Genomic DNA, 6,092 nt, shown 5'->3' with positions numbered 1-6,092 from the left:
AGCATCCTGATAGATCTCCCCTGTACCCTTTCCAATGCTTCCACATCTTTCCTACAGTGAGGTGACCAGAACTGGACACAGTACTCCAAGTGTGGACTAATCGGAATAGAAAGATGATAGTTTAGAACAGGGATGAAGTAGAATAAATTTATCCAAAGGGTGCTGCATTTGAGGAATTAGATGTCACAGACGGCTATGGAAGCCAAGTCATTGGGTGTGTTTGAAGCCAAGGTTGATAATTTCTTGTTTGTTAAGGACGTCAATGTCCATGTCCAGTGGAATGGGGTTGAGGGGATCATAAATCAGCTCTGCTACAATGGCGAAACAGACTCGATGTGGCGAATTCCTGTTCCTGTTCCTTTGTTTTATGGACCTATGGATCTTATATTATTATTCTATATGTGTTACACAGTACAGCTGCCATAAAACAAAAAAAAACATATATCCGTCATTATAACCCTGATTCTAATCCTGACCTTTATCCCCAGCAGTGGAAATCTCCTTCATTGACGATACTGACGCCAATGTTATATATCTACACTCACGTTCTGACCTACCTATCCTGAAACAAATTCCCACATTGTCCAATCATACTATTTGTATTGGAATGACGATTTATCATTTCCATCACTGACAATAAATCACTTCAGGTGCAGTGCTACGGTGAGTGATTAACATTGATGGAGCTGCGATGGCCAAGTGGTTAAGGCGTTGGACTTGAAATCCAATGGGGATTCTCCGCGCAGGTTCGAGCCCTGCTCGCAGCGCTCACTCTACAGGCACGAGGGACCAGAACTCCACCTGCCTGTCAATAACTCCCTGGCTGCTGTCTGAACGCTACATTCTCTGCCAAATCCAGGCGGCAAATGTTAAGATTCTTACACTCTTCAATACTCTTCCATTCTCAGTGCCAAGAGTTCATTTTCACTCCGACTCTGATCAATCTCGGCGAGGAAGCTTAAACAACCCTTTCTCGCGGAGTTTACTTAGCGACGCATTGTTATTTTGCAAACGAGTATCTAACAATAGATTTCGGGTAGAAACAGAGCGATTGATGTCGGCGAGTTCTACAGCTATATGGATACAGAGCGCCCCACTTCGTTCACCAGTCTACTTCCTTCAGCTAGACTGGGGACGATTTATCGCACTGAGCAGAATTCCTGCATCCAAATCAACAGTAACTCTGGAAATTTTAGAATTAATGGCACCAATTTAATGTTAATTATCTTCATAATTGAAGAAACTGGGAGAAGTAGCATCAATGAGTATAACGTAGCGCCCTCTCTTGCTCCCTCTGTTGGAGGATCATGTGTAAACGCATGAACCATTTTCCTTCCTCCGTCCGAACGGTGACAATTCCTACGAGCCCTCTAGCTTCCGAGTTTAAATGAAGGGATGGAAAGTAACATTTCGTTTTCTCACTGGGGTGAAATATTCTGATGGTCAAGAAAACACTATGAGGAAAACGATGGCCCAAAGTGAACATTAAATTGATAAACTGCCGTGTAACTCACTCTCTTTCACTGCCTTTCAAACTCCCCCGCTTACTTTCTTGCCCTGTCTACGATGTGACTCTCTCCCCTGCTTCACTTCCACGACTCGCTCTTTCTCTATCTCTCTCTGTAACATACACAAACCCCCCCACACACAAACACACATTCTCTCCTCTCCTCTCCTCCCCCTCTCTCTCTCTCTCTCTCTCTCTCTCTCTCTCTCTCTCTCTCTCTCTCTCTCTCTCTTTCTCTCTCTTTCCCCCTCTCTCTCTCTCTCTACATTCTTCTTTCCTCCTAACTATCACACTTTCCTCTCAATCCTCTCAAGGCTGAAGCAAGCTTTCAGCAATCAATAATCAATGTCTGTGTTCAGAGAAAGGACTGCCTGTTTGGGGTGGGAAGTTTATAGATATTCCTTTACAACACAGCTGGGGTATAGGGTAGGAGACGTGAACTGGTGCGGCAACGTAGGGGCGAACAGGTAACAAGGCATGAAGGAGTAGCGATTTTCCAATAAATCTGTTCCCAGAACTTCAGTTCAATCCTCCGTTAAGATACGACCACCATATGAATTTGAGCTGGAAAAGAATCGAAGTTTGAACCAATAAAATATTTGCTTATTTCAATAAGAAATATTGTTCAGCCGAGAGTGGGAGGGGGATTGAGATTATGACCCAGTCGCTGAACAGGGCAGACGAGTCCATGAAAGGGAAAAGCTTTCCCAGTTTCATGTCACTCGCACTGCAGACTCCCCAATACACTCTTGACCAGCAAGCGACAGTACATTGTCGTACATAAGCTGGTTCGCTGATCTTCCGTCAATATCGCCCTCGCCGGTTGTGACTGGTGTGGTGTAACGACTGTGCACACTCCCGCCATCAGCCAACAACCCACAAACCAACCCTCGTCAAAGTCATGCAACATACCTAGCTCCCATTGGTGTGTGCAGATGTCAATCTAATATGTTGACCAATGGCGGAAAAGGGTTTCACCCGGTGTTTGTTCTCTCCCATGGACCCTGACTGGCTCTGCGTCCCCAAAGTCCTCTCAATCCTGAGCAAAATCTCAGAACAATGTCCCGTTTTTTAAAAGATTTATATCCATATGCTTTTATCGGAAGCTGGGGGCGTTATCAGGGCATAGAAATAAAGGCAGACGACAGAAGATTATCTCCTCTCACCTAGGGAGACGGAAGAAGATTTGGTGGAGAACTTTTGACCGGCAAGTGTGGTATGGGGAGTAGGACTGAGAGCAAGTTTGGTCCAGCCTGATCTTTTTGAATGCCAGGGCTGGCTGAAGAGGATTAGAGTCTTGCTCTTCTTACTGTTGTCTATGTGTTTAAAGAAAAGGAATAAACAGGCATTTCTTGGGTCAGTATGCTAACTCAGTGGATATAATAGGGACCGATGCTTGGAGATCAGTTGTTCGCAATCTATATCATCAGTTTGCCCGAGGGATGATTTCCAAGTCTAAAAATGACACAAGATTTATATCTAACTTTTGTTAATAATGCAGAGCTGTATGATTTATGTTTTGCGGGCTCTCTGTCTCTTCGAGCCTGCAATGATGCTGCAAGTTTTTTATTGTACCTGTACCTCACCGTCCCTGGGCACACGACAATAAACTCGACTGAACCAGGCAATACTCACTGAGATTTGAGCAGTGATGAACCCGTCCAGATGAGTCAAGGTGATGTAGTCAAACTGAGTGATTACGACTGGAGTCCAATATGGGAAATATATGGTCACCTTCTTCTACAGAGAGACAGCATCACTGAGTGTGTTTAATAGGCGAGGGATTGAGGTGCAGTGAGTCGTGATGAAGATCAAATTATACATTGTATTTATTGTAAGTTATTGTCTGTAAGACCTCACACAGTTATTTCGGGCTTTATTGAGACTGCATCTGCGATATTTTTTTTGTCAAAGTCATGTTCTCCTTGTCTAACAAATGTCATACAGAACAAATAACGAATCGCTGCAGAAATAGTGGACAGCGGGTCAGGTAACATCTCTGGACGATAGGAGATAGTACACAATTCCGATTCACACACTGCCGCTGAACTGAACGTAGAGAGTAGATGACTAGAGTGGGGAGCTAAGAATGGGGAAAGAGTTGGGAAGGAACTGAAGGGTGCAATTGAGGATGTGTGGTGGTCAGCTCGATATGGTCACTGTTGTTCGTTAATTGTTATTTATGTCGGTAATTTTGATGCAAAATCGCGTCTTGATCAGGACGTTTCTGCATGACACAAAATTAGGCGGTGCTGTTGATAATGAGGGAGATTACTCTTGATTACAAGCGTACCTGGTTCAGTTAAAGAAGTGGCGGATGTGTTGTAAATGTAATCCAACGTAGATATGTATAATGTCGTACATTTTAGAAATAAAACTTGCAAAGCACTTGTGCTGTAAATAGCAGGGCATTCCGGAGTACGGTTGACAAGAGGGACCCAGAGGCACAAGCTCACTGTTCGCTGAATTCGGAAGTATAGTGAAAAGCCTTTTCTCATTCCGGCCTTCCTCATTCAGGGCAACAGGAAGGAACGAAAAGTAAGACATTATGATAGGTCGTTGTTGAGTTTGTGGATAGAGTGCCATGTAGAGTTTCGGACGCTCCATTATAGAAAATAGGCCAATAAAATGGAAACAGTGCAAGTAAGTTATACAATGTCGTTTTCAGCACAGGAACTGGGTTATATAAAGAATTTGTCCAAGCCTGCCATTTGTTCATTCCAAGACGAGGAGACTGAGATTTAAAACAGAGATAAAATGAATGTTAACAGCCTTTTTTTCTGTGCAAAGGAGACCAAATTATTTGACATTGGAATATTTGAAAGGAACGTGGGTAGCAACGTTTCCATGAAGAGTTCAGTGAATATGTGGTATGAGCTGCCAGAAGTAGATCAGGCAGGTAGAACAGTTTCACGGAAGGGCGGGCCCTAGAGGAATATGATCCGCACGCAGGAGACTGGGACTTACTCTGGTGGGAAGGTGGTCGGAATGGATCTTTGAGTCGAAGAGCCTGTATCAATTCATAATTCCTTCACGACTCGTATCAGTGGGTTATGTCAGATATCACTGGACAGACATGATATGGAAGGCAATGGCAAAGAAGAATGCTTGGTTACTAAGCCGACTACCGCTGTGATCAGGCGATGGAGATACAGACGCATTGCTGAACAATCATGTTGTCTCTGACTCACTTTTCACTTCTTACAGGCAATGCGGAACAATGTCATCCCGTGATGCATTCACCGCCGGGACGAATGTGTAAACACGAAGACTTCGATCAACCACCAACAGTCAGAATCAGAGTAGACACTGGTGCGTTGACTGTCCTCTTTCCAATTAAACGTGTCTTGCTGGTGCACAGGTAGACAGATAGCAAATAGATTAGATGAAGAAGCTTACATGAGCGCTAAACGGGCACAGTATATTGTCATGAAACGGTTTTTGATCTCACCGGTAAAGCAGATGAAATTAATGAAACATTCCAACAGTTCCACTGCAGGGACCTGGAACCTGGAATAGTCGAATCACTCCACTCACCATGTACAGATTCTTCAGAGCGAAACGAGCAGGATGTCCTTCTCGGAGGTAGAGAGGGTACAGACGAACTTAGGCTGGGAGAATGGACAAAGAAGTGGCAGATGGGATGCAGTGCAGGGAGATACATGGTCGAACACTTTGCTATCAAAAATGAAGGAGCACACTTTCTAAAAGGAGAGAAAATGCAAGCAATAAAACTGAGGCGCTAAGAGCCTTGGGAGTTCTTGTACAGGCCTCCAATTGCGACGTACACAACTGCACCATAATGTCCCAAAGGCTAATTTGTAGGTTCAATCTGTGGTGATAAAGGCACATGCGATGTTCGCTTTCATTTCAAGAGGACTAGAATACAAAGCAAGGATGTGATGCAGAGACTTTACAAAGCACTGGTGAGGCCTCGCTTGGAGTATTGTAAGCAGTTTTAGTTCCTTTACCTGAGGAAGTATTGCTGAACCTGGAGAGGGTTCCAAGGAGATTCAGAGAAATGATGCTAGGATGGATTGGCTAGTGATATGAAGAGCGTTTGCTGGCACCGGGCCCGCATTCACTGGAATTCAGTAGGTTGCGCGGTGACCTCATTGAAACCTATCGAATGGTGAAAGGCCTTGATAGAGCGGATGTTGAGAGGATGTTTCCTATGGTGGGAGAAAATAAGACCAAAGGACGCAGCCTCGCGATAGGGGACCGTCCTTTTAGAACAGAGATGAGGAGTGAGTTCTTTAGCCATAGAGCGGTAAATCTGTTGAATTCGTTGCCACGAGCCCCTGTGGAGTGCAAGTCTTTTTGTATAATTGTCAGAGATCGATAGATTGTTGATTGATCAGGGCATGAAATGATACAAAAGCAGGAGAATGGGGCTCAGAGGAAATGTCGAAGCAAACCCGATGTGCCCGAGGGCCTAATTCTGCTCCTATATTTTGTGGTTTTATGATGCTGACTCAGGCCAATGCAGGTTAAGCATAGACAGGAATGGGGTTATAGTGGAAGCAGGCTAATCCACACCATAATTTAAAATTAGCACATTAAATTACAGCAGGCAATATTTTGA

At 44.2% G+C, this 6,092-nt stretch overlaps 1 non-coding gene across 1 annotated transcript; it reads left to right on the top strand.

Moving 5' to 3' along the window:
• Nucleotides 1-685: 685 nt before the first annotated feature.
• trnas-uga (transfer RNA serine (anticodon UGA)) lies at nucleotides 686-767 on the top strand. The gene has a single exon. It is a non-coding gene; the product is annotated as a tRNA-Ser (tRNA).
• The last annotated feature ends 5,325 nt before the right edge of the window (nucleotides 768-6,092 follow it).

The sequence above is a fragment of the Mobula birostris genome, chromosome 13, assembly GCF_030028105.1.
Source record: "Mobula birostris isolate sMobBir1 chromosome 13, sMobBir1.hap1, whole genome shotgun sequence".
In the NCBI taxonomy this organism is placed as follows: domain Eukaryota; kingdom Metazoa; phylum Chordata; class Chondrichthyes; order Myliobatiformes; family Myliobatidae; genus Mobula; species Mobula birostris.
Note: the sequence above shows the minus strand (reverse complement) of the source record. Positions and strands in the feature narration are given on the sequence as shown.